The sequence below is a fragment of the Heterocephalus glaber genome, unplaced genomic scaffold (genome assembly GCF_053883595.1).
Source record: "Heterocephalus glaber isolate CG9 unplaced genomic scaffold, H.glaber_assembly_v1.0 deba00001457, whole genome shotgun sequence".
Lineage (NCBI taxonomy): Eukaryota > Metazoa > Chordata > Mammalia > Rodentia > Bathyergidae > Heterocephalus > Heterocephalus glaber.
Genome location: NW_028258305.1, coordinates 5,603,293 through 5,628,276, shown reverse-complemented (window position 1 = coordinate 5,628,276; position 24,984 = coordinate 5,603,293). Strand labels below are relative to the sequence as shown.

The window sequence follows — 24,984 nt, the reverse complement described above, 5'->3', positions numbered from 1 at the left end:
TCAGAATTGAAACAACTCAAAATTCTGAAACGTGCAATGAGATCAAAAGATAAAGATTTCACCAGAAAACTCATTTATGCAGTACATGTCATTTCCCACAAATTATGGGTAAGCAGTGTTATATAAGACCATGGTGAACAATTGGGAATTGTGGGTAGGTATAGATCTATAATATTTTTTTTTTAAAAACACAACTTTGCAAAGTTGGTTTAAGGGATGAATTATAGGACTAAACTAAGTACAAGTGTAAGAGTATTTTAAAAAAAGAGACTGGAATCTTCAGTATGCAGCTGGAGCAGCAGATCCTGGTGCACCGTGTTTTCTACTAAATTGCAGGCTTCTTCAATGATCAGGTTTTAAGTTTCACTACAGCAACTGACTCCAAGTGATTATTTAAACAGCCTGCAAAAAAGAAAAGAGTATAAAGGGGCATGATTGAGCAACTGATGATTGCAATTACAGAGGGCACATGAAAATCGATCCATTCCTCCTTTTTTATCTGGCTGAACAATACAGGAACAGGAGAATTTAAAATAAAATTTAATACTAATGAGAATAGCAGAAATGGGTGATTTTATGTGGCATTTTTATTTATTTGGGGGGGGATACCAGGGATCGAACTCAGGTCCTTGTGCTTGCAAGGCTGGCGGCAGAACCACTGAGCTAAATCCCCAGTCCTCATGTGGCATTTTTAAATGGTGCTATTCATAATGGCAAAGGGGGCATGAGGGAAAAGATAGTGATCAGATACATGTTTTTAACTGAGTAATTGTACATTTTAACATTTAATGACAAATTTAACAAAAATCAAGTTTCAGCTCATTAGAACCAAAGACCTTTTAGGCTAACACTAAAGATTCTGCTGGAAGAACACAGAGGCTATTAGAATAAGCAAATTAGCTTGGTGAGCAAAGTGGTCAATATGACATATAGTGTTTAAATAATGATGATATTGATAATGATAATAGCAAATTCCCCATTACTTGTGAGAAAAATTATCTGAGTTGCATTTGCTTCATTGAACTTTTGTCTTTTGTTTGCACCACCTGCCATGGGTCTCTTCCACCTTTCCCCAAATCTCTCTCCATATTCAAATTTGACCTCTTTTTCAAAGACCTCTTTAAAATGCAATTTAATCCAAGTAACAACCTGTGACCGCACTACTAAGAAAAAGAAAAAAACTACTCTTTTACTCTGAATCCTTCCTCTATACTTCACATGCAGTGCAAGTCATTTTGGGCTTTGTAATATGGATATATTATGTAGTTAGTTTCCCCTATAGATCTTAGGCATAAGATTAACGATTTAGCTCTATATTCTCTATATTATCATAAATTTCTTATATAATAAACAACACATATTTTTAATAATTATAAGTTGTATGTTTAATAAATGAAATAATAGTGATGAAGTTATACTGATATAACTTTGCCATATCAGATTCTTTTTGACCAATTTAATTTTAATAATACCACAGGGATCATATAGGATTACATATAGGATCCTTCTAAAAGATTTAGCTACTAATTTAATTATCTTTTAAGCTGTGATTTTAATACATTGATGTCATTTAAATGCCTTATATTTATATTTAAAATTCATTTGTATAAAGTAAAAGTTACTCTTTTTAGTGTACAACACATTTTTACAAATACACAGAGTCACATAATCAAGAAACAGAAAGTGCTGTCATCCAAGAAATTCCCTCATGCTGTCTATTTATTATAATTTCCTTGGTTGCATCATCTTAAATGTACAAACAGGGTCAATAAGTAAGAATAACTCATTTGTTACTGGATAAGCAGCAGACCCTCAGACCATTTTTACCACTGCTCACAAATGCAACTTAAGACAAGAGATTGTAGAATTCTTCAATGGAGAAACTAAATCGATTAGAAAAAAATAAATACCTTCACATACAGAATTTGACAATTGGCCAGGAAAAAACTGGCATACCCACTGATCACCATTTGACTCATCCTCCTTGGCCCAGCAAGGGTTTTCAATAGAACTGTTAGTTGATTTCTCTTATATACATATATTTAAAAAATTATCAAAGACCCAAGAATCACCAGGCAATTTAGGAAAACCCAAAATATCAGAGGTGATAAAAAGAAATTCAAAATGATTGCAGGGAGAAGACTTTTAAAAGCATTTGGAAATTAAAAAATATGATTGCTGAAATAAAAAGCCCAAAGGAAGAGTGGGAAAATATGAAAGACAACTTCCAAAAAGCCAAATAAGTAGGCAGAGATTAAAAAAAAATTGGAGAAAAATGGTATGAGAATTAAAAAATCAATCAGAAATTCTGCTTTTCAGCCAACAGGGGTTCCAGAAATTATAGAACAAAAGTGAAGGAGAAAACTTTATAAAAGAATTCCAACAAAATTTGTCTGAACTGAAGAACACAAATATCCAGGTCAGACTGTCTAGCTCAATGAGTGAAAAGAGACCTATACCAAGAACATGACCAGGAAGTATCAAAGCACTGGGAATAAAACCCATAAAAGCTTCCAAAAAGAAGGAGGAAAAAAGATCATATCAAAAGGAAGGGGGAAACAATAACTTCGGACTTCTTAACAATGTGACTGGATTCTAGAAAACAACGGAGCACAATATTCTGAGATGAAATGACATTTAGTTAAGAATTTTATATTCAACCGATTACCAATAAAGTATGAGGGTAGAGATTCAAGGACTCAACATTTTACCTTTATGTACCCTTTCTTAGGAAATTACTATTTCATGACAAGAAAGTAAACCATGAAAAAAAAAAGAATTCCAGGAAACAGGAGAGCTCAAAGAGATGATCTGATGGTGAGGGAAATTCTAGAATGACAACTGTGCTCCAGTCCTAAGAAGCTGCCAGTCCTGATGAAATCAAGAAGAAAAACTTGTATGGGAACAAGATCTTGAGAATAAAAATGAAATTGTTAGGTTGTTGAATAGTTTTGTGTTTGGATAAAATATTCCAGTCTTTTGATGTGTAGAAATCTTTGCATAGACATAACTGTGTAATACTGACTACTGAATTAATCAAGACATTTTGTCCTATAATGTTTTTGTCCGAAAGTCCTGCCATGTGACATTGAAAGATTATGGTAAATAGGATGTGGGGAAGGGAGGTGAAGATTGAGTAAAAGAACAACATCCTCCACTACCATAACAGGATATCAATAGACAAGGTCTTACTTTAACAAGTCAAGAAAGTCTGAATGAGCAAATTATTTATGCACAAAGAGATAAATAGATGAAACGTCTAAAAATTTTGTAAAAGTAACAGCCTGGAAAGTAATTGTATCAGTCTTTATTTACTTGAGAAACAGTTATAATAAGAGATACACAAATATATATAAGAATTTACAAGATTGGCAAATAGTGGTCACCCACAGAGTCAGATGTAGAAGACTACAGAGAATCTGTGCATACTAGAGACCTTGAAGGTCTGGAGCTCACTGCAGATTCCATATTAGCAGGCCAATGGGTCTAGGATGAAAAGTGAAAGGGTCTATGCTACAAGGCCGAAGAGTCTGAACCAGAAGATGAAGAGTCTGTGCTAGAACCCAGGAGATGATGTCCAAGGTGAAGGTGAAGACTGGAGTTCCTCCAAAGATACAGAAGAAGATTCATCCTTCTTCATTTCCCCTTATACCACTCAGGTGAAGCCATCCTAGGGTGTGGAATTGCTGAGCCGATTTAACTGAGTGTCCCTTACTCAAGTTGACATAATCAATCAACCATCACAGTAGTATTGGTAAGAGATAGAGCAGAAGTCCACTCTTTTCCCCACTAAGACTTTTAGAATAATTAACTTTTAAAGTTATATATATATATATATATATATATATATCTTTAATAAAAAATTTAAAATATTTGCATATACTTTTGAAAGGCTGGCTATAAAGGTCTATTTGTCTTTTAGGTTTTTCTTAAGTGCTGTAACATTTTTATGTTCCTGAAGTTGTAACCACTTACACTTCTACCAGCAGTATATGACAGTACCTATTCCTCTGCATATTTGCTAATCTAGGGGCTTTTTTTTTTCTCTTTGCCAGTACGCAAGGCAGAAAAAAAAGGTTTTCACTTTTATTTGCAGTACATTTTCTTTCAGTGAGTCTTGTAGCCGAGGCTCAGTGGCATATTCTGTTTCTTTCCTGTTGAGTTCCTGGATTAATAATTGATGAAAATATAAATTTTCTATATAAATATATATACACTAACATTTAGGTTCTGGATTTAGAGGAAATGCAAAAATTGTCTTCATTCTGAAGTTACAGAAAACGTATCCCAAATTGAATTATCTCTATTTTTATAAATGCCCCTAGTAATTTTTTAGTTTCTTCCATATTTAAGCAATCACTTAATTAATTTAATTTGACCCTGCTTAGACTTTTATACCTTAGACTTTTATATGTTGCTTCCTTTCTATTCCACTCTTACCAATAAAATGTTGTTTTTGCTTTCAGAGAATTTGGATAAATATTTCCAAATTATCCTTCCAAAGGATTTTACATAAATTTATAGTTCCACCAATATGTAGGAGAAATACTAGGTCTTCAAGTGGTCAATAAAACTTGGTAATAATTAATTTTTATCTTTAGCAATCTAAGGTGAAAAATGAATGGAATTTCATCAATATTTTGTTTGTCTTGCTTATGTTTTAGGCAGAATCATTCTCAATCTAGGCAATAAGCCTTGGGCCAAATCAATAAAAATCCTTTTTGGAAAGGAGTGGAACCCAGGCATCAGTGGGTTTTGGTTTGTTTCTTTCTTTTGTTTTTTAAGTTTACTGGTGATCCTATTGTTCATTAACCAGTGTTAGAGAATAGATATGGTTGAGCTTTGTGCCAAGGGACTAGTAGTACCAGCATTTCACTTCACAGACTACAATGGAAGGCAAGGAGCAAAGGAGCTAGAATAGATACTAAAGCCACCATTATTTTTTTCATTTATGACTTTTGGGTAATTAATGTCCTTCTCCACCCTAAGACGGAAATTTCACTCACAGTTTTTGTTTGTGTTACTGGTACTGCAGATTGAACCCAGGGCCTCATGCAGCATGTGGTCTAACAGTCTACATTCCCAACCTCCCACCCCTTTAAAAAAAGTTTAAGATGGGTCTCACTAAGTTGTCCAAATGGTCTCACACTTGAAACCCTCCTGCCTCAACCTCCCAAGTTGCTGGGATTACAGGGATGTGCCACCATGCCTGCCCATTGCTTATTTTTAAATTTTAGTTTTATAAAACATTCAAGTAAACAAAAGTAGAGTGAATATTATTATTATACTATTACAGTTGGCTATTATGTAAATAATAATGAATATACTGAGACAGAATTAAGGGAAAACCTGCCAGTAAAACCAGACTTTTCTAAGCTTCAAAGGAACATTTTGGCACCTAATCCCAGGGTCACAAGATTCCACATTAACTGGGAAGATAACACAGAAAAACTGGAAGATGCCGACAGCAGTAATCCAAATCTACAGTCACTTCTGTCAACAGATGCTCTACCTTCAGCGTCCAAGGGGTGGTCAACATCGGAAAACTCGCTGAACGTCATGTTAGAATCCCACATGGACTGCCTGTGACCCACCACCTGCCATTCTGTTAGTGCAGATTAAGCTATTAAAAACAGAACTATTTCCCAGAAATTCCATGAGTTCATAGTCAAGACACAATGTGAAGAATTTCATCCTGTAGAAAGTTTGTAAGAAAACCACTATTTGGGCAAATTGTGGAATATAAATACAACTATTTTTAAGTTTGTTTTTTTTTTGGTACCGGGGATGGAACTCAGGTCCTTGCGCTTTCGAGGCAGGGGACAGGACCACTGAGCTAAATCCCTGGCACAACTATTTTTAAGTTAAAAAAAAAGAAAATCCCTGGTATTATATCATTTCACTCATTAATACTTCAGTATGTTTGCCTAATAGATGAGGACCTTTTGTTGATATATTACAAGTGCATCAAAATGGACAGCTCAATTAATTTTCACAAAACAAAAACACTTATGTAACCACATCTCATATCAAGAGATACAACATTACCAACTCTCCAGAGGGCACCTTTTCATCTTCTCCAGGTCAACACCCAAAGCTAAACCTGTCTTGACTTCTATCAGCTTCAATTAGTTTTACTCGTTTTTGAACTTTATATACATATAATCACTTTACAAACTTTAGATATATAAATAGAATCATATTGTTTGGTCCCTGGCTCACTGCTCTTAACATTATGCTTATAAGATCGTCCATATTGTCATGTGTAGCAGTAATTTGTTCATACAGACTATATTTACTATACTCTAGTATATGGAGTATTTATATACTCTAGAGAATCTATAGAGGATTTTTCATTGTATGAATATTCTATGGATTTTCAGCTATACTACTGATGGATATTTGGGTTTCCAATTTTCAGCAATTGCAAATAGTGCTGCTATGGTCATTTTTATACAGATCTTTTGCAACACATCTATCTGCCTTTCTGGGGCCAGGGGTTTAGCTCAGTGGCACTGCACCTGCCTTGAAAGCACAAGGTCCTGAGTTCAATCCCCAGTATGAAAAACAAAACAAAACAAAACTTTATCCCATAATTATCTGCCTGTTTTGTATATACCTGGGATTTGCATTGCTGGATCATAGGGCATGCCTATGTTCCATTTTAGTAGATTCTTTCAGTTTTTTAAAATGGTTGTACTAAGTTACAGTCTCACAAGTAGTGTATTGGAGTTACAATCATACCACATTGTCATCAACCCTTGGCCTTATCAGTGGTTGGAAGTTGGGTCCCTTGGTAAGTACACTATGAGAAGGAGATTATCACATGGACATTTCTGATGAGGTGCTCTTGGGATCAACACCTGTGGAAGGAAAAGGGCAGAGGCAATACTGGACAGATAGAAGTTGGGCTGTGATGCATTTTCAGCAATACTTCAGCTGAGCCCAACAGAGAACCCATGCTTTTGGGATCTTGTGTAGTCTCCACCCTACTACCCAAGTATGTACTTTATATCTATTATATCAGCACTGGAAGAAGATGAGGGAGACCAGCTGAAGTCAAGCAACCCAGTCATTTTGCCTCCTGTTTGTTTGATGCCTCTTCTGTGTCTCTCTGACTATGCAATTTTCATACTGACTTTGTACCTGCTCCCATACAGCCACCCTCCCCTAGATTGCCTTGTCTCAGATATTCTCATCTTTTCTTCTAGATCCTGACCAACTGGCCAACCCCTTTGCCATTGTATATGACTCTGTTTACATTTCTCCTTTCGCACAAAGTAGATGACAGGTACAAAGAAAGAAGGATTCAGAAGCACCTAGCCAGTGGTTCTCAATTCCAGGCCAATTAAGCACAAATCTTTAAGGTGGTGGAAACCAGATACCAGTGCTTTTTTTTTTTCTTTGGTTTTAAGATTTCCAGGTAATACCATTGTCCATCCAAGGATAAGAATCACTGATCAGGTGTTCAACTTTCCACTAAAACTTGAAAGACAGTGGTTCTCAAACTTGGCTGTACGTTAGAATCAACTGGGCAGCCTATTTAAGATGCTGATTCTGGATCCCTTCACCTGCAGAAATTCTGATTCAGAAGACTGAGTTGAGGCCCAAATCTTTACATTTTAAACAATCACCCTAGAAGAGATTATTCTGGTGCAAGTGGATCAGAGAACTATGAAGTACTCTAAAATAAGTTCCTTGCTTTCAAGAAGGAAATCTCATAGAAGTCCAAGTAGTTTTAATGAGGACAAAAGAAATTTTAGCAGTGTGGAAAAATCATTTTTACTGATTTCTTTGTTTTGTTTTGTTTTTTTGAGACAAAGTTTCACTATGTAGTTCAAGCTGGCCTTGAATTCACTATATAGTCCAGGGATCCTCCTGCCTCAGCCTCCCAAGGCATGTGTCACCGTGCCTGGCCTTGAAAAATCATCTTTAGAGTACTTTAGAAACCAGATAATCCATGATCTGCTAGGATGATTTAAAATCCATACTTGAAAAAGATGGGTTTGAGTGCTGTGAGACACTAAATAAGCTTATACTTTATTTATTTTCAGGCAAGATCTTGGTATGTAGTTCAGGCTGGCCTTGAATTCATAGTGATCCTTCAACGTCAGCATCCTGAGTGCTGGGATTATATGCATGCACCACCAAGCCTGGAAAAGCTTATATTTTAAACTCTTCATAATACATTTGACTTTTTTTTAAAGCCAGTATATACTATTGAGAATGTTTGCGTAAGAATCAGCCAAACTAAAATTACAGAAAGCTGTTTGCTATCTTTAGATCTGTGTTTTTAAAATTCACTGTGGGTTCTCTTTTTCTGCTAAAGACAAGTGGAAGTAGCCTGAAAAGTGTACTGTCCAGACCACTGCTTCTCCAACTCAGTGTGTTTCTGGAGTTCTTCTTAAAATGTAGATTCAGATACAGCTGGTCTGAGCTGAGGCCTGAGATCCTGAATCTCTAACAGGTTTACCAGGATGCTGATGGAGCAAGTCTGGGGACCACACTGAGCAACCCAGTTGTGCGACTTCTTGTCTCTTCCCTGCTAGCCCACATTTCGCCTCATAAAAAATTCTGTCCCGTAGGACATGGCGGCAGACAAATGTAATCCCAGCACTCTGGGAGGCTGAAAGAGGAGGATTGCAAGTTTGAGTACAGCCTGGACAATTTAGTGACTGAGACCTGGTCTCAAAATAAAAATAAATAAATAAAAGGGCTGAGGATGTAGCTCATGGTGAAGGCTCTGGGTTCAATCCTTAGTGCTAAAAAAAAAAATTTGTTCCACTTTATTACTTTGGGCTAAAAGCAAATCAATTCAAACTGCCTAGATCTGTTTGAACGTGGGTGGTTAACTGGCCCAATTACATGTTCTTCCCTGCAAATTAGAAAAAGAACTTAAAGAAATGAAAAATTAAACTATAGTCAAATATAAACTTTAAAACCAATTAAAATTTGACTCACACGCTCCATATTGATTCAGATTCTCCTTGTCCTTTGCTTTCAGCAATACTGTCACATTTTGACCTCCTGTGAATTAACAAGATTCAAAAAGATATATCAGGGGAAAGGATGTGTTAGTTTACCTATTGACATTAAAATTAAGTTAGAAAAGCTATTTAATAGTTTGTATCAAGAGACTTTGAATTTGTTTACACCAGAACTTTTTTAAGGTTTAGCTCTATATTCTCCTTCCTGTTCATTGCTTATAATTTACTTATGTAGCACATATTTGCTGAGTATTTGCTACATATTTCTCACTATGATGGATGATTGACTACAGTAAGGGAAAAAGTACTTTTTACAAAGACATTTATTTCAGTATTAGTGAAAATGAACAATTAGTAAACCAAACCTGGTAAGTTTTGACATAATAAAGGAATAGTTCAAGACATTAAAAATGCTAAGTAGATCATGAAATTGTAAAATGAATACAAATAAAAAACTATAGAAACATAAAAAATAAAGCAGAAGTCAAAGAAGTGCAATGTTAAACATTTAGTATTGTCATATTTTGACAAATAAAATATTACCTTATAAAAACTTATTTGAACCAGAACTGTGACACACAGTAACCTCAGCTACCCAGAAAGCTGAGGCAGCAGGATGACACAACTTAGGGGACCCTGAAAAGCTTAGGAGGCCCTGTCTCAAAAAAACAATAAAAAAGGACTGAGGCTATAGGTCAGTAGTGCTTTGTCTAGCATGCATGAGACCCTGGGTTTAAGCCTTGCTTCTGCAAAAAGACTTATTTTAAAAACTATGCACACATAGATATGTTAAAGGATAAGGGTTCATTTCACTTCTTTGGATATTAATGCAACATTTTTTTTTTTTTGGTACCGGGGATCGAACTCGGTTCTTGCTCTTGCGCAGCAGGCCGCGAAACCACTGAGCTAAATCCCCAGCCCCAACGCAACATTTTTTGTTGTGGCAGTAGTGGTACTAGGGATTGAACCCAGAGACACTCAACCACTGAGCTATATTCCTAGCCCCTCCACTCCTTTTTTAAATTTTGAGGCAGTGTTTCACTAAGTTGCCTATTCTGGGCTTGAATGTGTGATCTGCTGCCTAACCTCCAGAGACATTAGGATCACAGGCATATGCCTCCATTCCTGACTCTGATGCAACCTTTTAAAGCTTTCTTTTACACCCATAAAAACATTTTCATTGTGTCTTGGCTTTATAGCCTGCTTCATCCTGTCTCTGTGAATGCAAGTGGGAGATGTTAGGGCAGAAATCTAGAGATTGCCAATCATTTACAACGAAGGAAATAAAACAGTTTCCTCAAGAGGTTGGCAAATATTTTACAACTGTATCACCCATGCCAATGCTATGGACCCTGCAAGGTTAAAACCAGGCAGCGAGGCATTCTTTAGGCTATTTTTGTTTGGAAATTATTGGTATTTGTTCCCACTTTCCTTATATTGAAAACTCTTTGGACATTGGCTATTCAGTTGTAATCATAAGCTCATTTATTTTTGAATTTACTTAATGTTGGAACCCTTGAGTAATTCCTTAAGCTTGATAAGTTCCCACATACAAAACCATACTTTAGTGGAGAAGGCAGGAGTAGAAAGCACTCTCTGCAACAAGCTAATGGTGAAACTACTTTTACTATTTAAAGTTGACTGTATGTGCTGGCCATGGTGACACATCCCTGTAATCCAGCTGCTTGGGAGGTTGAGGCAAGAGGATCGCAAATTTGAGCCCAGCCTGGGCAACTTAGTGAGAACTTGCCTCAAAATTGAAAAGGGCTAGGGATGTAGCTCAGTGATAGAGTGCCTCTTGGTTCAATCCCCGGTACAGGAAATAAAAGTTGAGTAGAGGGAGACTATGGCAGCTGGTGGGTAATGACTGGATGGGAGTGGAAAAGGGGTTCTGGGGACTAAAGTGATGGGCCCTGTGCCAGCATCTCATTTTTGGCTTCTGTAGGGGAGGAACTTTCGCTTTCCCTTTGTAGGTTGTATAGGTAGGTCTATGAAATCGGTTGACAGCAGATAGATTAACAGGAGAAAATGTACTATATAAACATTTATTCCATGCATGGGGGAATCAGAAAAGAAAAAGTGAATTACTTAAAGAAAGCAGATTTAAGAGCTAATAGGGGAAGAGGAGGGGGGACAGGCAATTTAGGGAGAGTAAATGATACAGGGGAAAGAGGAAGAGGACCTTAGGAAAACAGATGATACAATAGTTTGTGATGGTTTGTCTAGGTGTGGCGTCAACTCTAGTGTCCTCTCTTATAGTAGAAACCAAACTTCCCTGGCTGAAGATACTCCTAGGTGAGAGATTTATGACAACTGAGTTCCTTTCGGGAGACTTAGCTTTTTGGAAGATAAAGAGAATTCAGAGAAAGCGTCTCCCTGCATTTACTGCTTTTCAAATACATCAGTTCAAATTAACCAGTATACTGAAGCAGCATATTTTGAGGTTGAATGTCCCAAATTCCTTCACTTGTTTTTCTGATCCATGAAAATATTCTTTCTTTTTCTGAGTATGCTGACCCTACCAAGAAGACTGAGAACAAACAAAGCTTTTCTATAATGAGATAGGTACTGTGCTAGGCTCCATCTCCAAAGAGCAACCTGGGATTCACGTAGTAAGTTAGGATCAAGACTCAAATGCTGCCCTGAGGATGATCAATTTTTATTTTCTCAAATCCTTTCACTTGTCAGATTTACCAGTGCTGAAAAGAATAAAGATACACAGAACTAGAAAGACTGAGAAAGCAGTAAGACTACCAATGGAGATTTTTCTGAAGGTTAGTATGAGCTAATTTTGAACATGTTGCTGCTGAGGGCTACAGAAAGAATGTTCTTCCTGGACATGGTGGCACACACCTATAATCCCAGCACTTGGGAAGCTGAGGCAGGAGGATCACTGCGAGTTCAAGGTCAGCCTGGGTTACATAGTTCAAGGCCAGCCTAAACTACAGAGAGAGAGAGAAAGAGAGAGAGAGAGAGAGAGAGAGAGAGAGAGAGAGAGAGAGAGAGAGAGAGAGAGCGCTCTTATATTCAGAGTTATGGTGATGCCAGTTCCTTCTGGGCACTGTTCAAATGGATGAGTTTCCTCTTTGTCTTGCTCAGTATTTCCTAGTTGGCTCTCCTCTTACATTCTTGACTCAGGTGAAGGCAGACAGGGTTGTGCATACATTAATTTTCTATGAAGGATCTGGTTGTTCAGTGACCTTGGAAAAGCCCAATGCTAATGTGTTACAGCAGGTGGCAGCCTTTCCTCAGGAGAGAAAGAAAAGCTAATGCAAAATTGGCTTTGTTTTCAAAGCTTGGTTTTATAGCATTTCCTTGATATATGTGCCAGGTGCTTTATCTAGGACCTAAAGTAGAGCCTAGTCTTAACACAGAGGGAAGAGGAGGAAGGTTTTGGACCCTGGAAAAGGTGCAGTGGAGCTGGGAGTGGGGCGTGAGTTTACTTCCAGGGATCCCACAGCTGTTGGCTTTGAGGAGGCCAGTGGCTTCCATGTGGGCATTTGGTCAAATTTAGACACCACCAGGCACGGTGGGCAAAGGTGTCAGCTTAAGGCTCAGAACAGGGGTCTGTGCAAGTGTCTGCATGGAGGCACAGAATTCCCCTAAATAGACAGAGTTGAGCAGATTAAGAATTACCCTGCTGAAAGCTCAGTACGGTGGTGCATGCCTGTAATCCCAGCTATGCAGAAAGCTGAAGCAAGAGGATCTCAAATTTAGGCCTAGCCTAGGCAATTTAGCCACTGAGCAAGAATTTGTCTCAAAATAAAAAGGACTGGAGAGGTAGCTCAGTGGAAAGATTCTGGGTTCAATCCCCCGTACTAAAAAACAAAACAAAACAAAAACAAACAAACCAAAAAACCAGACCTGGTTGAATATTGTGAGTAAAGGCATTTGGTAGCAGAAATACTTCCTTTTTACTCCAGATCTGCAAAGTAGCCTTTTAAACTAGTCTGTCAATTTTTTTTAAATAAGTTATTTGCCTACAAATTTGCAAGGTGCTTAGTGAAAAGTCAGATTTGGTGGAGAAGCTTGACACTGGAAATATATCCAATTTGTTTCTTTTTCTTGGTGGTAGGATTTTGTAATCAAGACAGTGCTAGGTAGAAAACAATGTCATTTGGAACTGGCTGTGAATGAGGAGGCAGTTATTAAAGTCCCTATAGATGGCTCCACTTTGTGCCTTAAAGGAAACAGAAGTAATTAGACAAAAAGAAGACAGAAATCAAGGGAGTAGCTCTGACTACTGAAATAAGTGAGAATTAAATAAAATTAAAACTAAAATTTAATTTCTTGGTGGCACTAACCATATTTCAAGAGCTCAATAGCTGTATGTAGCTACCATATTGGACAGCACAGGTTACTATTTCTGTCATCAGAGAAAGTTCTACTGAATAGCACTGGACCAGAAAACTAAGGAGTATTGCTAAGTAAAAAGGTGAGTATTTTAGAACAATCCCTCTGTAATACTAATAATTCCTAAGTGCAGCTGGGGTTTCAAATGGTGTTTCTCATAATCCTCATGCTAACCCACAACTTTCTCCCATGGCAGGCCCAAATCTTAGACTCTGTCACATTGTCTTTCTGGCTGAAAAAGGATTTATGCCAGTTCTTTAGAGTACAACTAACAACGATCCCCTGTTCGTCAGGATGTGAGCCACTTCCTTCCCCCAGGGCAGAATCTGTTTCTGCACAAGGGGAGTTGATTTCTCAGAAGCTCACCTTTGGAGAAACAAGTCTATTTCTGTGAAAATTTTGCAGCAAAATATCCTTATTTAAAATGAAAATGAGACTAAAAACATGTATGGGAAAATGATGTTTTTTCTAGGTGGTGAGATTACAAAATTTATCTTCCTTTTCATCTGTGTTTTGCAACTTTTCTACCTGAATATGTATAATAAAATTAAAAATTCAAAGCCAGACATTATATCATAAAAATTGTGACTTGGCTTTTGTTATTAGGTTTTTGATAGTATAATACATACTTTAATACTAATAGCTAATAAAAAATACTTTAAGCAGAATACATTAGGCAGTAGTAGCAGAAGTGTAGAATTTAATTATAAGGTTAAAAAGGACACTAAACAATACCTAGGAACCAAGTGCTTCTCTACAAATTAAGAGTCAGTTATTTCATATTCATGAGTTTGTATCATGTCATGAATACACTTCAAGATGAGACACAACCTGGTAGCAAAAAACCAGGGAATGTCTGTGAATCACATTATTACCTTTATCATCAATTAATACCATATAGTCTCTAAGAACTAATAAACTCAGTGTGGGGGAAAGAGAAAGGGAATCTTTCATGCTCTAGCATATGTTTGTTCTTCCCAGGTGAGACTCATTAAGTAGAAAAGCTGTTATTGAGTATGTTACAAATATAAACAGTGTGAACACACACACACACAGGGGGATTAGAACTAGTTAGTAATTGTTAAGGTTCTTTTTCTCTACAGAATCAGATTTTGTGATAGTTGTAGTTTAGTGTATCTTTATCTACTTTTGAAAAGCTATGTACTTCAAAGTTTATGTATGTTTTAAATTAGGTTTAACTAAATTTGGTGTGCTGCTAAAGAATCTCTTGATACACTTTTAATTAAATCAGTAGGTGAGTCTGCTATGAAATGATAGCCAAATGAAACAGTAGCCAAAAGTGTTTTCAAATATCTAAGTATCCTGAGTGAGTACAGTTTATAGAACTTCTCACTTTAAAGGCTAGAGAAAGGGATTTTTAAATTCAAAAGGTAACTGAAAGGGAGAATCAAACGATAATATAGTACCAAACAATCAAGAATCCACTTCCCCTTCCCCCATTTCCTCACCTCTCAAGGCTTTTATTTAAAACCAGTTCCTGCTTAGAGAGTAATTTAAATGAGGCAGCTATAGTCCTCAAGTTAAGTAAAACAAAAGACATGTGAATTCCCAGCAGTCATCTGCCCAGGCAGACAGTGGGAGATGAGAAAGAATGAACTGAAAAGGGCAACAGCCTCGCTCCACAGGTGGTGTGTGCAGCTGCAGGGACTTGGGTCAGAAGGGCCTTCTCAGGAACACAGAGAAATAGTCAGCCTGGTTTGCTCTTGATCCCTGCAAAGGGACAGACCTGGCAGCCTTAAAAAGGAAGAGTCCTGGAATCAAACCAGTATCCTTTGTTTCCTGTTTGGCTGACAGCAGTTTGAAGCAAACAAAATCCTAAGATCAATTCACTTACATTTTTAAAATATTCATTTATTTAGCACTGCTGGGCATGGAAGCCAGAGCTAGGTAGGCATTCTCTCACTGAGCTTGCAAAATTTATATATATATATATATCTGAATAGGCATTTTATATTGCCTTATGATGCCAAATAATCTACCTTTGGCAACTAAATTGTCTTTGCAGGTGATTTGGACATACCAGTTTGTCTTTTCTCTGTTGCTTTTCATAAATAATACTTCAAAGCATTTTTCTTTTCCCTTGATGGAAATAACCAGGCTATGGTCTCCAATGTGATACTTAGTACGACATGTTTATTCTTGTCTCACACTGTACTTCTAGTTTCATAAGTAAGGCTGTATTTAGGCTTTGTTTGGTTTATACAGTGCAATGCACTAGGGTGTTTACCACTCTTTTTTATTTCCTCCTCCCTGTGAGGTTTCATGGATGTGTGCTTTGCTCAAGGGTCACCTGAGACTCAGAAGGCCCTGGTTAGATGGATGAACCTTTGAGTTGTTGCTCGAACAGCTGTTTACATGGATGATCTAAAAAAAGAGGCATTGCATCTTATTTGTGGGATGGAAAAACTTCAAAAGAAAAAGATGGCATTAGAATTTTTTGTTCGTTTCAGACTTTAAGTGCGAAGACTTGAGCTAATCCCTCTTCCCTAATATTGGTATATGATCATCTATGCAAGACCTTATCGTTTTATTTTACACTATTCTTTTCCCTTTATCTAGTGGCCTTCATAGCCACTCTAACATCTTTAAATATGTGTTTGGATATGTGTGCATCCCTGAGTTTGTTTTTGGTTTTGCTTTTTTTTTGGAGACAGGGTCTTGCTATGCAGTTCAGGTTGGCTTTGAACCCACTATGGAGCCCAAGCTGGCCTCGAACTCATGGAGACCTAGTCGTTCTTTGCATTAATGGACATCTGTAACTGAAAAATGGACCTGAACTCAAATATTTCCTTCCACCCCTGGGACTTCTCTTAGGGCCAGGATAAGTTGTGAATTAGAGTAGAAGAAAGCACTACTTTGAGTTCAACCTATGGGGCTTAAAGCTGTCTGAGTAACGTGATGAGGGAGCTGATGTTCCTCTGGCTCACTAGGCTCTAATGGAGTCCCCTGGTCACTTGGAGGGGATAGACCTGGTTTATTGGTCTGGGGATTATAAGGAGGAGGTCAAGAAGACCTTCCAGTGTGGTTATCTTCCCTAAGTAGATCAGTGAAACTGAGACCCCCTAAGAGACAAGTGGGGTAGGGGGGTCTCAGAACAGGGTCATCCAGGATATCTTTCTCCTCCTTAGGTCCTGCACTAAGTACCACAGTCCCCGAGCATTCCCTGTGATAAAGAGTCACAAAGGCCTGAACACGAGGCATTTCACTCCATCTTTTGTGTTCCAAGCAGAAACACTGTAACTGGAGAAAAGTCTCATAGTTTGAAGTACTATCCCATACCCATCTTTTGCCGCATCCCAGTTTGTATTGCAATAGTAGACAAGTTGTTCTTGTTTTAAGTTGTCAGAATCAATCTTTCCCACGCATCATGGATAGATACAGCCTAGTGGTGAAGTTGGAATCTGTGTGGTGTTGAGGTCCAAGTGAATTCCTATCTGCCTGCCTTGGGCCTACAGAGAGAAGGAAATAGCTAGGTCTAGACTCCTTAAGGTGGTGTCCCACAAAGAAGGAGAAGACATAGACTAGACAGATGCCTCTGTCTGAAACGTAGGGTGATACTGGCACTGAGAACACAGAAGCACAGAAGAAGGCCCTCTGAGGGCTTTTGTCTCTATATTGAGACTTGCTAACTCATGAGGAAGAAAGGAATCCAAAGTTATTTGTTGGGCTTACCTAGTCCTTTAACTTCCATGCAGTATGGGTGGAACTTTCCCAAGCCAAGTTCCCTTAACCTCCCAGTTGAACCATTCAAATGACTCTTTCCTTAGACCATAAGGGAAAAACATCTCTTGCATTTACTGTGATAGAAAAAGGACTAAGAATGGGGATGGCTCTGCTTTTACATACTCACAGTCACTTTAATTAGGCTTTAAATGTTAAATGCTGTTCTGCTCAGGCAGTCAGGCATAGGTCTTTAACTTATCTGCTCAAGGCCCTGTGAACTCCCTGGTTTGGCCCCCTCCTAGCACTTGTGGGGCCTCATCCCTTGTGCCATTTATCACCAATGAGGCACACCAGCTTGGTGTGGGTGACACCAGTGTCAGCATGCTCAGTGCCCATATTGGCACTGCTCTGTTTACCTGGTGCTCAGTTCTGGCCAAAAGCCTTGTGGTGTCGCCCCCCTGTTCCTCCCATTGCAACCCCAGATTCACCCTGGCCCAAGCTGCATAAGTCCTTAAAGGGATACCATACAATTTTTCTCTTCTGTGCAGGAAGAAAGAAAAAAAACATTCTTCTGTCTTGTTCTCCACAAGCCCATATGCTCTCTAAAGTCAAAGACTTAGCTCATAAGGACAGTTAATGAAAAAAAGAAAAAAGAGATAGTTAGACGCTGGTGACACAAGCCTACACAACAAGACAAGACAGTGGCTGGCCACATAGCAAGGTAACGTAGTAGCACTCCAGACCAAAACACAAACTGAGAAAAAGCCATTTAAAACTAGAGTAACCAGAGACTAGGCTAATTTCCAAAAAAAGGTAGTAAAATATACATACCTGTGGAGTGAGCCGAAGCAAAACAAAAGAGAAAAAAAATGTCTATTGTAGCTGGAAGAAAAACAAAAGCCTACCACAAGAAGGAAAGAAAAAAAGTCTACTGCAGTTGGACATTCCTTTACCCCCGTTCCCCAAGGCAGGGCCAGGAAGCCCCTCTATGGCGTCTTGTGAAGAATCCCAGAGTTCCTGTAGAATAAGGGAAAGGAGAGAAAAAAAATCCTCATGGAGAGAAACAAAAAACAAATGCACCCAATATGAGCCTTACCTCGGTCTCTTGGTACCTTAGCTTTACTCCTTTCCTGGCCGGCTCCACCAAAATGTTATTGGGTAGTTCCTTTTAGAAATGGCTCACCAATTAAAGGTATTCTAGGTCCTTCTCACTTCAAACAAAGAATTGAATGAGACAAGCCAAAAATGGTGACAAGGTTTATTTGAAAAGGGAGGGGTGAGGGAGAAACTGGCTCTGCAGAACAAACTTGGGCTGAGCAAGAGAGGAAAAGAGAAGAGCAAAAACAAAAGTACACTCTGGTCTGGAAGACACAGGGAGGGCTACCGTGAAGAGTTGCAATAGCCTGGCTTGAGGTTTTGAGGTCTAATTTAAAAAGTCTTTCCCACTCCAAAGTCTCAAAATATATTCTACATATTTCTCTATTAGTTTTATTATGTTATAGCTTTATATGAGTTCATAAGATACTAAAAATATTGTGATTATTATTGAGTGCTCCTACCATTGTGTAACCCAGCACTAGCCATATTGTAGGAACTTCACAAATAAGTAAAAATTTCTTTTTCCATCTCTAGACCTGTTTCTCTGATAGTAAACTGAGTGATCCTTCAAGGGCAGACTGGTTGGTGGTTGAAGAGGCTAGAAAGCCTTGTCCCCTTTTATGTGGTACTGGTGATTGAACCCAAGGCCTTTGCACAGTTACATCCTTAGCTTATTTTATTTTATTTTTATTTTGAGACAGGTTCTCACTAAATTGCTAAGTTGCCCAAGCTGGGCTTGAATTTGTGATCCTCTTGCCTCAGCCTCTTAGAGTGCTGGGATTATAGGCCTGCAACTTGATGCCCTGCTCTAAAGAACCCTTTCTGATTAGGATATCAGGACGTGAACAGCAGGCTCTCTATTTCCCTTCTATCATCCTAGTCCAAGCTACCATAATCTGATGTCTAGACTTCTGGAGTAACCTCTTAACTAGCTTCCTTGCTTGGACTCTTGGCTTTCTCCTGTTTATTCTCATCCCCATAGCCAGAGTGATAGACCTTAGAACAGTACAGGCACATAATGAGTGGCCCTCAAATTTTAGTTACTATCATGACCATAATCATTAGAGTTTGGCACGTATAGGCACTTAATAAAATATTTATAAATAAAATCTGTGTTAGAGACTATGGTATTCATTATATTAGTCAAAAGTTATCCAGAAAACCTGCATTGTTTCAACTCTGATTTTTGCTACTCTTTTGCTTTACTCATATTAGACTAACAACTTGGTTTTGGCCATTCTACATCTGTCATGGTTCCCCAAATCATCCTTCTGAATATATATCCTCATTGTACAAAATGTAAGTAGCTAGAGATAGATCACTATTGGTTCTAAAATGTTCTGAAATTTTTTTAAAAACTCACCTTCTCTTTTTAACATAATACCAATTATTATTTTCATTTTATTCATAGAAGTCAAGTGTTTCATAGTGGTCAAGTTCCAGTGAGAAGACAAAGAACATCAGCTGCAATGGCAGAGTACTTGCCTAGCATGCATGAGGCCCTAGGTTTGATCCCCAAGACCATAGAACAGCAACAACAAAAACAACACAGTAAGTAGAAGAGAGAAAGTGTAGGGGGGTTCTGGTTTTGGATTTTTTTGAGATGGGGTCCCACTATGTTGCTCAAGCAACCTTTTTGCATCAGCCTCTTGAGTACCCAGCACTACATACAGGTGCTTGCCACCATACTCAGCTTTAAAAAGAGAATGTTTAACATTACTGGGGATTTAGCTCAGTGGTTCCGGCACCTGCCTTGCAAGCGCAAGGTCCTGAGTTTGATCCCCAATAAAAAAAAAAAGAAAAAAAAAAAGAAGAGAATGTTTAATATAAACTATATTAATAAGAAATGGGGTTAGCTACTAAGGAGAAGAGAAATCTTCTCAGAATATATGAAAGGTGGAATGGGGAGCAGTTACTACTTCTAAGCCATGTTACTAAAAACAATTTCTTTTCCATTCTTGTCCTTCTAAGGAGACTTTGTAGGCATTTTCTCCTCACCACCATACCTCATTCCAGAAACTTTAATACTATAGATACTCTGCATATTTGTTTGTGTACCATGGTCTTTTGAAAGAATAATCTAAGGTTACTTCACACATCCTAACCATCAACCAGGTTCTAACATCAGCCAGGCTCCTAACCATCAACCAGGTTCTGCGAGAAGGCTTATCCTAAGGCTAAGGCTGAGTATCCCAGGAAGGAACAAATCTGGAAGAGCCCCCCTCCACCCTGTTGCCAGAGCAATAGATTTTAGGGACATAATAAATGCCCACTAAACGTTAGTTGTTGCTATCATAACTATCATGAGATTCTGAGTGGCTGTAGCTATCACCTACTGAGCACAGTTGGAATTGTACACCACCATCACCACCACTCCACCCCCGCTGCTGTGTACCTCAGAAGAAGGAAAAGCACCCAGAATAAAGTAGAGAAGTACTTTCCTCTTGCACTGGTTACTTAACATCCTGCAAGCTGCGAAGCAGAAATATTTATGGGGCCCAGCTCCAGCGTCACAAAGCAGAGCAGTGAAGAGGTGGATCTGGAGCTGAGAGTAAATAAATCGATAATTGTAACATGTATCAAAAGAACTTCTTTTCAATTAATTTTTTCTACTTTAGTCCTGGCTAGTAAAAGTTGTATAGTGCCAAGGTTTTGCCACGTTGTAGTATATATACCACCAACCAGTCAGGAATTTGTAAAATTTCACGGTAATGGTCAGTCAAGAAAATTATTATTATATGTTGTCATTTAAGTATGAAGTTTAGACCTTTAACTCACTACTAGTAAGATTTACCTTTTGAGACTGATTGATTGATTGATTGTTGATTTTTGTGGTGCTGGAGATCAGACCCAGGGCCTCAGGCAAGCTAGGCAAGTACTCTACCATCAACCTACACCTCCAGCCCTGAGTGATTTTCTTGAAAATAAAAATAAATGTAGGATTTGCTTATATTCTACCTTCAAACTATACAGCTAAAGAATGTGCTGACCAGTTGATATCAGTCTTATGTCTTTGACAGTACCATTTTTTTAGTGTAATTCATTGGACATTTTGATTTACCAGTAAGCCTATTACAAGACCGGCTAGTACATAAATTCTTCAGGACCTGATTATTCTTGGGTGAACAGATAAAATTGAATTTCTGAATCACAAAACTAAGGACAAAACTTCAGAGAAGAGCAGTAAGTCATGGTAACAAGGACATCTGGCCTGTCCAGTGAAACGTTGCCATCTCCCAGATGTCTCTAAGGGACAGAGCAAATGTATTCAGACTTCTGCTTGAAATTTGCCACAGTTCTAACTTCTTGTCTCAGCTGCAAGTCCTACAGGTGCCTCAATTCCTACTTCAAGTTTTGATTTGGGTGTGACATGGCTTGCTAACACAAACCCTGAGATTCAGTTTCATTGCCTGTAAGTGAGAAAGATGGGAAATATTAAGTAATATGTTGAATAAGCACAATTCTCTGACCTAATCAAAATGTGACTTTATTCGTGTATGTGAGTGTGTATATATATATATATATATTCAATTTTTTCAGCTTCAATATGAAAATTCTAGAAACCCATTATAATATCCAGCCACTTTGAAGTCATAGATTGTCACTTTTAGTTATAAGCACAGTCCCAGTGCAGAAATTATGATGTCTAGTGTAAGAGATGAATCAAAACAATCTGATTTTAAGGACATATCCTGTCTACTCCTCCAGCCTAGAACAGCTGCTCTCTGTAAGCTTGCAGTGGGAAGGGGAGGGGTGCAGATGGCTCTTAAGTGAATGAGGATAACATCATTCTGGGGATCTTCCATTTGTTCTTCAAAATCTGCTCTCCACCCTTTTCACCTTCCTCTCTGCCCTGGGAGTCTAATCCACATGAATATAGTTCCTTTCCCTGGGGCTCCCAGATGGATTTGGCCAATGGTGGGGAGGGGAGGACAATGGGGAGCCGATGGCAGAAGACCAAAGGAAAGGAGAATAGCAATATCAAGGTTTTATTTCCTTGGCTTTTTCCCAGTGAGATTTTTTCTGGCTAACTGTGCCTGGTAAAGGTCATTGATCCTCTCAAGGTGGCCTGCTGTAATAGACATTCCCTTTTTGAATGCTGATAATCATTCCCTTAGGGCCTAAATGTGTCAACCACTCTGCTGTCTTTGAGGTCTAGTTCCTAAACCAGCCCTTGTGCTTCTACTCTACCCACCAACTTTCATAAGTAATCGTTTTCTTTGAAAATAACCTCTCCAGCTGGGGATGTAGCTCAGTGGTAAGGTGTGTGTTTCTTTTTCTTTTTTTTTCTTTGGTACCAGGGATCGAACTCGGGACCTTGCGCTTGAGAGGCAGGCGCCGGAACCACTGAGCTAAATCCCCGGCCCCTAAAGTGTGTATTTAATATGTGCAAGACCCTGGGTACAAATCCCCAGCAACAAAAGGAAAGGAAAGGACAGAGGGAGAGAGAGACAGAGAGAGAGGGGGAGAGAGAGAGACAGAGAGAGAAGGAGAGAGAGAGAGAGAGAGAGAATATCTCCTCAAATTATCCTAATTTAAATATGCCATCTGTTTCTTGTTGGGACCCCCAACTGGAAAATAATCAATCAAAATTCATATAGCATAGCAACACTTGAAGTTAAAAAAATCCATTTTCTCAGATAAAGTCACACTGCAAAACTTACTGAAAATAATGTCTTACAATAGCGTTACCCAAAGTGACTCAAGAACTACTGTATTGTATTGTACTGACTTCATACTAGGTTCAGAAAACTATGAGTTGGTATTTCTTACCTTCCCTGATGCATCTCTGTTTTTCAGGGCTGTCTTACTGGTAATTTCTCCCACATGGAGGATCAAGGATCTAATTAGCTTCAATGTTTTAGGAATTAGTCTAATATATTGTCAGGAAAGTATGCATTTTAAAAGAGGACTCCAGAATGAAAAGATGAAGCTCTGATTATAGAAACTGTGGACATTTTGACACAAGGGATAGAAACATTAGTTGTGATCAAGATGAGAACTAATTTCCACGTGTCTTTGTTCAAAAAACATATCACTCAGAGAAGAATTTTAAAGTTCTTGCTGCAGTGTTTGTGCAGCTATTCAGGACTTTCTAGTGTACCAGTTACTAAAATTTTTAAAGCACTTACCAAAGAGAGTTTAGTTTTTAGTTTTGAAAGTGTAGGAAATACCTAAAAATTGCCAGTGTTTGTTTTATACAGTGCTTGAAAAATCTTTAACACTGTATTTCTTTTTACCGCTCATCTCCGATCAGCCCTGCCTCCTCAGCTACACTTAAAATGAAAGAAATCAAGTAAACAGCATTCAGCAATCAGGAGACCCTAAAATAGCAGGTGATCTGTAGCAGGTTAAGTTCACACCAACACACATGCAAATCATTCACATTTTGTACCTGGTAAAGAAAGCTAACAATTTATACTTTGATCTGACTTGATTATTTGCAAAAAACCTCCCAAAAACCAAAACAACCCCCCAACTCTACTTTTCTGTGGCATAATTATGGATGCTACTTTTGTCTTGCAGCCAAGTTTCTCCCTAGAAAGCCACATTAATCTTATGATTTCTTTACACAGAAATTAATATTCCTTAACAAAGGGAAAATGGTATCCATTAGTGCCTACAGAGTTAAAAGATATTGTCTTCAACTAGGGATGTAGCACAGCAATAGAGTGCATTTCTAGCACACAAGGTCCTGGGTTCAATCCCCAAAACTTCAAAAAAAAAACCAAAAAAAACCCCTGTATTTATTGTCTTCCTTCTTTTTCCCTCTAGTTGAAATTAGTTGGTTTTAGTACATAAATATTTACTGAGTGTTTACTATATATCAGGCAAGAAATATAGTGTTGGAGAAGACAAACCAAATCCCTGGCCAAGGTGAGTTGCATTCTAAATAAAGAGGGGATAGCTAATAAACATGTAAACAAACAAAAACTGTGATTTCAGTAACAAAGGGCTTATGAAGAAGATGAAATGGGACAATTTCGTAAATGGTACCTGGGGTGTGGTGTGGCTAATTGGTGACACCCAAGTTGAGATCTAAAGGCTGAGAAGGAATCAGCAGTGTGACAACCTGGAGAAGAACTCTGCTTGCAAAGAAACAGTAAGTACAAATGACCTGTTACAGAATGAGCCTGATGTGTTTGAAAACAGAAAGATGAGCAGTGTTGCTGAAACAGAGTAAGAGGCAAAGCTTGGGAGGAGATGAGGAAATGAGGCTGAAAAAAGCCAGGCTGAGAGAGGCAGACCCAGATCAAAGAATGATGAGAAGGTGTTGAAGGATTTAAAGCAGGAAAGCTGGGAAGTAATAAGATCTGATTTATATTTTAAAAAGATAACTCAAGTTACTTTCTAGAAAATGGATTGTAGGAGGTCAGAGGAAGAATTGGAGATGCAAGGGAGGAGACTGTGGTAGGAGTCCGGGTGATAGATGCTGGTGGAGTGGCCTAGGGTACAAGGCTATTGCTGGACCATGCATTGCCTTTGTGAAAATTACAAAAAGTCTCCCTTCCCTTTAGTATCCCTAAATAGCAAACAGATTACATGCAGGATGTGAAGAGAGAAATTCAGCATGACTGAATAGCTAGGTGGAGCGTGGTGGCATCTTTGGCTCAGTTTTGATCCTATTCACTTTGAGGACAATGAAGTTTTCACCCACAATGGGTACACATACTTGTATTAGCATGTGAACACTCAGAAGCATATACTGTGCTGACGTTGGCCTCTCTTCAGCTGGCAATAGAAATGTTATGCTGATGTCATGGAGATAGCATTTGTGAGATACTAAATCATCATATTTGCCTTCCCAGTAAACCTTGGTCCCCATGGCACCCCTACCGATTGAGTCAGTGGCACATATTGA

At 38.3% G+C, this 24,984-nt stretch overlaps 1 protein-coding gene across 11 annotated transcripts in view; it reads right to left on the bottom strand.

Moving 5' to 3' along the window:
- Window positions 1-18,272, bottom strand: part of Vps54 (VPS54 subunit of GARP complex) — a 203,874-nt gene extending 185,602 nt beyond the window's left edge. For 9 of the 11 annotated variants that reach the window (XR_015453079.1, XR_015453080.1, XM_087216329.1 and 6 more), the window contains exons 1-2: window positions 17,856-18,114; window positions 8,962-9,027 (exon numbers count right to left, since the gene is read on the bottom strand). The gene's annotated coding sequence lies outside the window, so the exon portion shown is untranslated. The other 2 variants (XM_087216324.1, XM_087216325.1) reach the window with 2 other exon arrangements.
- Between the last annotated feature and the right edge of the window lie 6,712 nt (window positions 18,273-24,984).